The sequence below is a fragment of the Rhinopithecus roxellana genome, chromosome 21 (genome assembly GCF_007565055.1).
Source record: "Rhinopithecus roxellana isolate Shanxi Qingling chromosome 21, ASM756505v1, whole genome shotgun sequence".
Taxonomy (NCBI): domain Eukaryota; kingdom Metazoa; phylum Chordata; class Mammalia; order Primates; family Cercopithecidae; genus Rhinopithecus; species Rhinopithecus roxellana.
In genome coordinates, this window is record NC_044569.1 from 4,531,510 (window position 1) to 4,543,655 (window position 12,146).

Below are 12,146 nucleotides of genomic sequence, written 5' to 3' on the forward strand. Positions count from 1 at the left end.
GTCTTAGCAAACTGCTTCTGAGATCTAAGGTGTAACTCTGTGAGGTGTATTCGCAGATCAAAAAGAAGTTGCTCAGAAAGCTTCTTTCAAGTTTTGAACTGATGATTGTCCTTTATCAGCGTAGGCCTCAATGCGATCCAAAGAAGCCCTTCTCAGGTTCCTCAAAGACAATGGTAATGGACTACTCCACGAAACATAAGTGTAACTCTGTGAGATGAATTCCACACCACCAAGAAGTTTCTAAGAAAGCTTCTTTCTATTTATCATCTGAGGATATGTCCTTTGTCACCGTAAGCTTCATTGCTCTGTGAAGGATCCCATTGCAGATTTCCAGAAAACGTAGTTAGCAAACTGATCACAGAAGAGAAAAGTGTAACTCTGTGAGTTGCATTCACACATCGCAATGCAGTTTCTCAGAAGGCTTCTTTCCAGTTTTGATCTGAGGATATTTCCTTTTTCACCACAGCCCTCAATGAGCTCCCACATATCACTTTGTAAAATCCACGACAACAGTTTTAGCAAACTGTTCCAAGAAGAGAAATTTGGAACTCTGTGTGATGAATTCACCCATCAGAAAGCAATCTCTCAGAAAGGTTCTCTCTAGTTATTATGTGAGGATATTTCCTTTTTCACCATAAGCCCCTATGGGCTCGCAAATATCACTTTGCAGAATCCACGACAACAGTGTTAGCAAACTGTTCCAATAAGGGAAGGGTTGAACTCTGTGTGATGAAGTCACACATCAGAATGCAATCTCTCTGAAAGCTTCTCTCTACTTATAATCTGAGAATATTTCCTTTTTCTCCATGGGCCTATATGGGCTCCCAAATATCACTTTGCAGATTCCACGAAAAGAGTGTTAGCAAACTGCTTCCTGAGCTCTACGTTGTAAATCTGTGAGATGAATGCACAGATCAGAAAGATGTTGCTCAGAAAGCTTCTTTCACGTTTTGAACTGATGATATTTCCTTTATCAGCATAGGCGTGAATGCAATCCAAAGAAACCCTTCTCAGTTTCCTCAAAGACAGTGTTAATGGACTGCTCCACGAAACATAAGGGTAACTCTGTGAGATTAATTCACACTTCACCAAGAAGTTTCTAACAAAGCTTCCTTCAACTTTTCATCTGAGGATATTTCCTTTGTCACCATAAGCTTCATTGTGCTCAGAAGGATTTAATTGCAGGTTTCCAGAAACTTCGTTAGCAAACTGATAACTGAAGAGAAACGTGTAACTCTCTGCGTTGGATTCACACATGACAGTGCAGTTTCTCAGAAGGCTTCTTTCCAGTTTTGATCTGAAGATATTTCCTTTTTCAAAATAGCTCTCAATGAGCTCACAATTATCACTTAGCAGACTCCAAGACAACAGTGTTAGCAAACTGTTTCAAGAAGGGAAGGGTGGAACTCTGTGTGATGAAGTCTCACATCGGAAAGCAATCTCTCAGAAAGCTTCTCTACAGTTATTATGTGAGGATATTTCCTTTTTCACCATGGGCCCCTATGGGCTCCCAAATATCACTTTGCATATTGCACGAAAAGAGTGTTAGCAAACTGCCTCCTGAGGTCTAAGGAGTAACTCTGTGAGATGATTCACAGATTAGAAAGAAGTTTCTCAGAAAGCTTCTTTCACTTTTTGACCTGATGATATTTCCTTTTTCAGCAAAGGCTTCAAAGCGATCAAAAGAAACCCTTCGCAGGTTCCCAAAGACAGTGTTACTGGACTGCACCACGAAAAATAAGTGTAACTCTGTGAGATGAATTCACACATCACCAGGGATTTTCTACGAAGGCTTCTTTCTAGTTTTCATCTGAGGATATTTCCTTTGTCACCGTAAGCTTCATTGCACTAAGAAGTGTCCCATTGCAGAGTTTCAAACAACTGTGTTAGCAAACTCAGCACTGAAGAGAAATGTGTAGCTCTGTGAGTTGCATTCACACATGGCAATGCAGTTTCGCAGAAGGCTAATTTCCAGTTTTGATTTGAGGATATTTCCTTTTTCACCGTAGACCTCAATCGGCTCCCAAATATCACTTTGCAGAATCCACACAACAGTGTTAGCAAACTGTTCTAAGAATGGAAGGGTGGAACTCAGTGTGATGAAGTCACACATCAGAAAGCAATCTCTCCGAAAGTTTCTCTCTAGTTACTATGTGAGGATATTTCCTTTTTCACTGTGGCCCCAACGGGCTCTGAAATATCACTTTGCAGATTCCACGAAAAACGTGTTAGCAAACTGCTTCCTGAGGTCTAAGGAGTAACTCCGTGGGATGAATTCACAGATCGGAAAGAAGTTTCTCAGAATGCTTCTTTCACCTTTTCAACTGATGATATTTACTTTACCAGCGTAGGTCTCAATACGATCCAAAGGAGTCCTTCTCAGGACCCTCAAAGACAGTGTTAATGGACAGCTCCACGAAACATAAGTGTAACTCTGTGAGATGAATTCATATATCACCAAGAAGTTTCAAGAGAGCTTCTTTCTACTTTTCATCTGAGGATATATCCTTTGTCACTGAAAGCTTCATTGCGCTAAGAAGTATACCATTGCAGATTTCCAGAAAACTTTGTTAGCAAACGGATCACTGAAGAGAAACGTGTAACTCTGTGAGTTGCATTCACACATGGCAATTCAGTTTCTCAGAAGGCTTCTTTCCAGTTTTGATCTGAGGATATTTAGTTTTCACCATGGAGCTCAATGAGCTCCCAAATAACCCTTTGCAGAATCCACGAAAACAGTGTCAGCAAACTGTTCCAGGAAGGCAAGGGTGGAACTCTGTGTGATGAATGCACAAATCCGAAAGAAATCTCTCAGAAAGATTCTCTCTAGTTATTATCTGAGGATATTTCCTTTTTCACCATGGACCCCTATGGACTCCCAAATATCACTTTGCATATTCCACTATAAGAGTGTTAGCAAACTGATTCCTGAGGAATAAGGTGTAAATCTGTGAGATGATATCACAGATCAGAAAGAAGTTTTTCAGAAATCTTCTCTCACATTTTGAACTGATGATATTTCCTTTATCGGCGTAGGCCTCAATGCGATCCAAAGAAGCCCTTCTCTGGTTCCTCAAAGACAGTGTTAATGTACTGCTCCACGAAACAAAACTGTAACTCTGTGAGATGAATTCATACATCAGGAAGAAATTTCTAAAAAGCTTCTCTCTAGTTTTCCTCTGAGGATATTTCCTTTGTCACCTTAAGCTTCATTGCGCTAAGAAGTATCCCATGGCAGATTTCCAGAAATCTTTCTTAGCAAACTGATCACTGAAGAGGAACGTGTAAATCTGTGAGTTGCATTCAACATGGCAATGCAGTTTCTCAGAAGGCTTCTTTCCAGTTTTGATCTGAGGATATTTCCTTTTTCACCATAGCCCTCAAAGAGCTCCCAAATATCACTTTGCAGTATCCACGACAACAGTGTTAGCCAACTGTTCCAAGAAGGGAAGGGTGAATATCTGCGTAATGAAGTCACACATCAGAACGCAATCTCTCAGAAAGATTCTCTCTAGTTATTATCTGAGGATATTTCCTTCTTCACCATGGGCCCCTATGGGCTCCCAAATATCATTTTGCAGATTCCATGAAACGAGTGTTAGCAAACTGCTTCCTGAGGTCTAAGGTGTAACTCTGTGAGATGAATTCACAGATAAGAAAGAAGTTTCTCAGAAGCTTCTTTCTCGTTTTGAACTGATGATATTTCCTTTATCAGCGTAGGTCTCAATACGATCCAAAGAAGCCCTTCTCTGGTTCCTCAAAGACACTGTTAATGGACTGCTCCACGAAACATAAGTATAAGGCTGTGGGACGAATTCACACATCACCAAGAAGTGTCTAAAATAGCTTCTTTCTAACTTTCATCTGAGGACATTTCCTTTGTCACCCATAAGCTTCAGTGCGCTAAGAAGTATCCCATTGTAAATTTCCAGAAAACTTTGTTAGCAAACGGATCACTGAAGAGAAACGTGTTAGTCTGGGAGTTTCATTCACACATGGCAATGCTGTTTCTCAGAAGGCTTCTTTCCAGTTTTGATATGAGGATATTTCCTTTTTAACCATAGCCCTCAATGAGCTCCCAATATCACTTTGCAGAATCCACAACAACAGTGTTAGCACGCTGTTCTAAGAAGGGAAGGGTGGAACTCTGTGTGATGAAGTGAAATATCAGACAGCAATCTCTCAGAACGATTATCTCTAATTATTATGTGAATATATTACCTTTTTCACCATGGGCCCCTATGGGCTCCCAAATATCACTTTCCAGAATCCACGAGAACAGTGTTAGCAAACCGTTCCAAGAAGGGAAGGGTGGGACTCTGTGTGATGATGTCACACATCAGAAAGCAATCTCTCAGAAAGCTTCTCTCTAGTTATTATGTGAGGATATTTCCTTTTTCACCATGGGCCCCTAGGGGCTCCCAAATATCAATTTGCAGAATCTACGACAACAGTGTGAGCCAACTGTTTCAAGAAGGGAAGAGTGGAACTCTTTGATGAAGTCACACATCCGAAAGCAATCTCTCAGAGAGAATCTCTCTAGTTATTATCTGAGGATATATCCTTTTTCACCACGGGCCCCTACGGGTTCCCAAAGATCACTTTGCAGATTCCAGGAAAAGAGTGTTAGCAAACTCCTTCCTGAGTTCTAAGGTGTAACTCTGTGAGATGAATTCACAGGTCAGTAAGTAGTTTCCCAGAAACTTCTTTCATGTTTTGTACTGATGATATTTCCTTTATCAGCGTAGGACTCAATGCGATCCAAAGAAGCCCTTCTCAGGTTCCTCAAAGACAGTGTTAATGGACTGCTCCACGAAACATAAGTATAACTCTGTGAGATGAATTCACACATCATCAAGAAGTTTCTAGGAAAGCTTCTTACTAGTTTTCATGTGAGGATATTCCCTTTGTCACCGTAAGCTTCATTGCGCTAAGAAGTATCCCTTTGCAGATTTCCAGAAAACTGTGTTAGCAAACTGATTACTGAAGAGAAACATTTAACTCTGAGAGTTGCTTTCACACATTGCAATGCACTTTCTCAGAAGGCTTCTTTCCAGTTTTGATCTGAGGATATTTCCTTTTTCACCACAACCCTCAACGAGCTCCCAAATATCACTTTGCAGAATCCACGACAACAGTGTTAGCAAACTGTTCCATGAAGGAAAGGGTGCAACTCTGTGAAATGAAGTAACATATCAGAAAGCAATCTCTCAGAAAGCTTCTATCTATTTATTATCTGAGGTATTTCCTTTTTCAGCATGGGTACCTAAGGGCTCCCAAATATCACTTTGCAGATTCCACGAAAAGAGTGTTGGGAAACTGCTTACTGAGGTTTAAGGTGTAACTCTGTGAGATGAATTCACAGATAAGAAAGAAGTTTCACAGAATGCTTCTTTCACGTTTTGAACTGATGATATTTCCTGTATCAGTGTAACCCTCAATGCGATCCAAAGAAGCCCTTCTCAGGTTCCCAAAAGACCGTGTTAATGGACTGCTCAACGAAATATAAGTGTAACTCTGTGAGATGAATTCACGCATCACCGAGAAGTTTCTAAGAAAGCTTCTTTCCAGTTATCATCTGAGGATATTTCCTTTTTCACCAGTGTTCCCTATGGGCTACCAAATATCACTTTCCAGAATGTACGACAACAGTGTTAGCAAAATGTTCCAGGAAGGGAAGGGTGGAACTCTGTGTGATGAAGTCACACATCAGAAAGCAATCTCTCAGAAAGCTTCTCTCTAGTTATTACGTGATGATATTTCCTTTTTCACATTGGCCCCTATGTGCTCCCAAATATAACTTTGTAGATTACACGAAAAGAGTGTTAGCAAACGGCTTCCTAAGGTCTAAGTTGTAACTCTGTGAGATGAATTCACAGATAAGAAAGAAGCTTCTCAGAAAGCTTCTTTCACGTTTTGAACTGAAGATATTTCCTTTATCAGAGTAGGCCTCAATGCGATCCAAAGAAGCCCTTCTCAGGTTCCTCAGAGACAGTGTTAATGGAGTGCTCCATGAAACATAAGTGTAACTCTGTGAGATGAATTCACAAATCACCTAGAAGTTTCAAAGAAAACTTCTTTTTCGTTTTCCTCTGAGGATATTTCCTTTCACAGCGTGAGATTCATTGCGCTAAGAAGTATCTAATTACAAATTTCCAGAAAACTGTGTTAGGAAACAGATCACTGAAAGGAAAAGTGTAACTCTCTGAGTTGTATTCACACATGGCAATGCAGTTTCTCAGAAGGCTTCTTTCCAGTTTTCATCTGAGGATATTTCCTTTTTCACCGTAGCCCTCAATGAGCTCCTTAATATCACTTTGCATATTCCACGACAACAGTGTTAGCAAACTGTTCCAAGAAGGGAAAGTGGAACTCAGTGTGATGAACTCACACATGAGAAAGCAATCTCTGAGAAAGCTTCTCTCTTGTTATTATGTGAAGATATTTCCTTTTTCACCATGGGCCCCTTTGGGCTCCCAAATATCTCTTTGCAAAATCCACGACAACGGTGATAGCAAACTGTTCCAAGAAGGGAAGTAGGAACTCTGGGGGATGAAGTCACACATCACAAAAGCAATCTCTTAGAAAGCTTCTATCTAGTTATTATCTGAGGATATTTCCTTTTTCACTATGGGCCCCTACAGACTCCCAAATATCACTTTGCAGATTCCACCTAAAGAGTGTTAGCAAACTGCTTCCTGAGGTCTAATATGTAAGTCTGTGAGATGAAGTCACAGATCAGAAAGAAATTTCTCCGAATGCTGCTTTTAGGTTTTGAACTGATGATATTTCCTTTATTGGCGTAGGCCTCAATACGATCCAAAGAAGCCCTTCTCAGGTTCCTCAAAGACAGTTTTAATGGACTGCTCCACGAATCGTTAGTTTAACTCTGTGAGATGAATTCACACATTACCAAGAAGTTTCTAAGAAAGCTTCATTCTAGTTTTCATCTGAGGATATTTCCTTTCTCACCGCAAGATTCATTGCACTAAGAAGTATCCCATTGCAGATTTCCAGAAAACTGTGTTAGCAAACTGATCACTGAAGAGAGGCATGTAATCTGCGAGTTGCATTCACACATGGCAATGCAGTTTCTCAGAAGGCTTCTTCAGTTCTGATCTGAGGGTATATCCTTTTACACCATAGCCCTCAATGAGCTCCCAAATATCAGTTTGCAGAATACACGACAACAGTGTTAGCAATCTGTTCCATGAAGGGAAGGGTGGAACTCTGTGTGATGAAGTCACACATCAGAAAGCAATCTCTCAGAAAGCTTCTCTCCAGTTATTATGTGAGGATATTTACTTTTTCACAATGGGCCCCTAGGGGCTCCCAAATATCACTTTGCGGATTCAAGGAGAAGAGTGTTAGCAAACGGCTTCCTGAGGTCTAAGTTGTAACTCTGCGAGAGAAATTCACAGATCAGAAAGAAGTTTTTCAGAAAGCTTCTTTCGCGTTTTGAACTGATGATATTTCCTTTCTCAGCATAGGCCTCAATGCGATGCAAAGAAGCCCTTCTCTGGTTCCTCAAAGACAGTGTTATTGGACGGCTCCATGAAACATAAGTGTAACACTGTGATATGAAATCACACATCACCAAGAAGTTTCTGGGAAGGCTTCTTTCCATTTTTCATCTGAGGATATTTCCTTTGTCACCGTAGGCTACATTGTGCTGAGAAGTATCCCATTGCAGATTTCCAGAAAACTGTGTTAGCAAGCTGATCACTGAAGAGAAACGGGTAACTCTGGGAGTTGCATTCACACATGGTAATGCAGTTTCTCAGAAGGCTTCCTTCCAGTTTTGATCTGAGGATATTTCCTTTTTCACCATAGCCGTCCGTGAACTCCCAAATATCACTTTGCAGAATCCACGACAACAGTGTCAGCAAACTGTTCCAAGAAGGAAAGGGTGGAACTCGGTGTGATGAAGTCACACATCAGAAAGCAATCTCTCAGAAAGCTTCACTCTAGTTATTATGTGAGGATATTTCCTTTTTCACCATGGGCCCCTATGGGCTCCGAAATATCACTTTGTAGAATCCACGACAACAGTGTTAGCAAACTGTTCCAAGAAGGTAAGGGTGGAACTCTGTGTGATGGTGTCACACATCAGAAAAGCAATCTCTGAGAAAGCTTCCCTCTAGTTATTATCTGAGGATATTTCCTTTTTCAACATGGGCCCCCATGGACTCCCAAATATAACATTGCAGATTCCACGAAAAGTGTGGTAGCAAACTGCTTCCTGATGTCTAAGTTGTAACTCTGTGAGATGAAGTCGCAGATCAGAAAGTAGTTTCTCCGAAAGCTGCTTTCAGGTTTTGAACTGATGATATTTCTTTTGTCGGCGTAGGCCTCAATATTATCCAAAGAAGCCCTTCCCAGGTTCCTCAAAGACAGTGTTAATGGACCGCTCCACGAAACATAAGTTTAACTCTGTGAGATGAATTCACACTTCACCAAGAAATTTCTAAGAAAGGTTCTTTCTAGTTTTCATCTGAGGATATTTCCTTTGTCACCAAAGCTTCATGGTGCTAATAGGTATCCCATTGCAGATTTCCAGAAAACTGTGTTAGCAAACTGATCACTGAAGAGAAAATGGTAACTCACTGACTTGCATTCAAACATGGCAATGCAGATTTTCAGGAGGCTTCTTTCCAGTTTTGATCTGAGGATATTTCCTTTTTGACCATGGCCCTCCATGAGCTCACAAATATCACTTTGCAGAATCCATGACCACAGTGTTAGCAAACTGTTCCTAGAAGGGAAGGGTGGAACTTTCTGTGAGGAAGTCACACATCAGAAAGCAATCTCTCAGAAAGCTTCTCTCTAGTTATTATGTGAGTATAATTCCTTTACCCCATGGGCCCCTATGGGCTCCCAAATATCAGTTAGAAGAATCCACGACAACAGTGTTAGCAAAATGTTCCAAGAAGGGAAGGGTGGAACTCTGTGTGATGAAGTCACACATCAGAAAGCAATCTCTCAGAAAGATTCCCTCTAGTTATTATCTGAGGATATTTTCTTTTTCATCATGGGCCCCTATGGGCTCCAAAATATCACTTTGCAGATTCCACGAAAAGAGTGTTAGCAAACTGCTTCCTGAGGTCCAAGCTGTAATTCTGTGAGATGAATTCACAGATTAGAATTACGTTTCTCAGAAAGCTTCTTTCTCTTTTTGAAGTGATGATATTTCCTTCATCATCGTAGGCCTAAATGCGATCCAAAGAAGCCATTCTCAGATTCCTCAAAGACAGTGTTAATGGACTGCTCCATGAAACATAAGTGTAACTCTGTGAGATGAATTGATACAACACCAAGAAGTTTCTAAGAAAGCTTCTTTCCAGTTTTCATATGAGGATATTTCCTTTGTCACTGTAAGCTTCATTGCTCTAAGAAGTATCCCATTGCACATTTCCAGAAAACTTTGTTAGCAAACTAATCACTGAAGAGAATCCTGTAACTCTGTGAGTTGCATTCACACATGGCAATGCAGTTTCTCAGAGTGCTTCTTTCCAGTTTTGATCTGAGGATATTTACTTTCTCACCATAGCCCACAATGTGCTCCCAAATATCACTTTGCAGAATCCACGACACAGTGTTAGCAAACTTTTCGAAGAAGGGAAGTGTGGAACTCGGGGTGATGAAGTCACACATCAGAAAGCAATCTCTCAGAAAGCTTCTCTCTAGTTATTATGTGAGGATATTTCCTTTTTCACCATGGGCCTCTAAGGGCTCCCAAATATCACTTTGCATTTTCCACGAAAAGGGTGTTAGCAAACTGCCTCCTGGGGTCTATGTTGTAACTTTGTGAGATGAATTCACAGATCCGAAAGAAGTTTCTCAGAAAGCTTTTACGTTGTGAACTGATGATATTTCCTTTATCAGTGTAGGAATCAATATGATCCAAAGAAGCCCTTCCCAGGTTCCTCAAAGACAGTGTTAACGGACTGGTCCCTGAAACGTAAGTGTAACTCTGTGAGATGAATTCACACATCACCAAGAAGTTTCTCAGAAAGCTTCTTTCTACTTTTCATCTGAGTATATTTCCTTTGTCACCGTAAGCTTCATTGTGCTAAGAAGTATCCCAATATAGATTTCCAGAAAACTTTGTAGCAAACTGATCACTGAAGAGAAACATGTAACTCTGTGAGTTGCATTCACATATGGCAAAGCAGTTTCTCAGAAAGCTTCTTTCCAGTTTTGATCTGAGGATATTTCCTTTTTCACCATAACCCTCAATGAGCTCCAAATATCACTTTGCAGAATCCACGACAACACTTTTAACAAAAGGTTCGAAGAAGGGAAGGGTGGAACTCTGTGTGATGGAGTCATACAGCAGAAAGTAATATCTCAGATAGCTTCTCACCAGTTATTATGTGAGGATATTTCCTTTTTCAACATGGGACCCTATCGGCTCCGAAATATCACTTTGCATAATTTACGACAACAGTTTTAGCAAACAGTTCCAAGAAGGGAAGAGTGGAGCCCTGTGTGTTGAACTCACACAACAGAAAGCAATCTCTCTGAAAGCTTCGCTCTAGTAATTATCTGAGGGTATTTCCTTTTTCACCATGGGCCCCTATGGGCTCCAAAATATCACTTTGCAGATTCCACGAAAAGAGTGTTAGCAAACTGCTTCCTGAGATCTAAATTGTAACTCTGTGAGATGAATTCAGAGATCAGAAAGAAGTTTCTCAGAAAGCTTCTTTCACGTTTTGAACTGCTGATATTTCCTTTATCATCGTAGGCTTCAATACAATCCGAGACGCCCTTCTCAGGTTCCTCAAAGACAGTGTGAATGGTCTGCTCCACGAAACATATGTGTAACTCTGTGAGATGAATTCAGACAACACCAAGAAGTTTCTAAGAAGCCTTCTTTCTAGTTTTCATCTGAGGATATTTCCTTTGTCACCCTAAGCTTCATTTCGCTAAGAAGTATCTCATTGCAGATTTCCAGAAAACTTTGTTAGCAAACTGATCACTGAAGACAAAAGTGTAAATCTGTGAGTTGCATTCACACATGGCAATGCAGTTTCTCAGAAGGCTCCTTTCCAGTTTTGATCTGAGAATATTTTCTTTTTCACCATAGCCCTCAATGAGCTCCCAAATATCACTTTGCAGAATCCACGACAACAGTGTTAGCAAACTGTCCCAAGGAGGGAATGGCGGAACTGTGTGTGATGAAGTCACACATCAGAAAGCAATCTCTCAGAAAACTTCTCTCTGGTTATTAAGTGAGGATATTTCCTTTCTGACCATGGGCCCCTATGGGCTCATAAATATCACTTTGAAGAATACACGAGAACAGTGTCAGCAAACTGTTCCAAAAAGGTAAGGGTGGAACTCTGTGTGATGAAGTCACACATCAGAAAGCAATCTCTCAGAAAGGTTCTCTGTTTATTATGTGAGGATAATTCCTTTTTCACCATGGGCCCCTATGGACTCCCAAATACCATTTTGCAGATTCCACGAAAAGAGTGTTAGCAAACTGCATCCGCAGGTCTAAGTTGGAACTCTGTGAGAATTCACAGATCAGAAAGAGGTTTCTCAGAAAGCTTCTTTCACATTTTGAACTGATGATATTTCCTTTATCAGCGTAGGCCTCAATACGATCCGAGAAGCCCTTCTCAGGTTCCTCAAAGACAGTGTGAATGGTCTGCTCCACGAAACATAAGTGTAACTCTGTGAGATGAATTCACACATCACCAAGATGTTAATAAGAAAGTTTCTTTCTAATTTTCTTTTCTTTTCTTTTTTTTATTATTCTTTAGGTTCTAGGATACTTGTGCATAACGTGCAGGTTCGTTACATGTGTATATTTGTACCATGTGGGTGTGCTGCACCCATCAACTCGTCAGCACCCATCAATTCATCATTTATATCAAGTGTATCTCCCCAATGCCATCCCTCCCGCTTCCCCCCTCCCCATGATAGGCCCCAGTGTGTGATGTTCCCCTTCCCGAGTCCAAGTGATCTCATTGTTCAGTTCCCACATATGAGTGAGAATATGCGGTGTTTGGTTTTCTGTTCTTGTGATACTTTGCTAAGAATGATGGATTCCTGCTGCATCCATGTCCTTACAAAGGACGCAAACTCATCCTTTTTTATGGCTGCATAGTATTCCATGGTGTATATGTGCCACATTT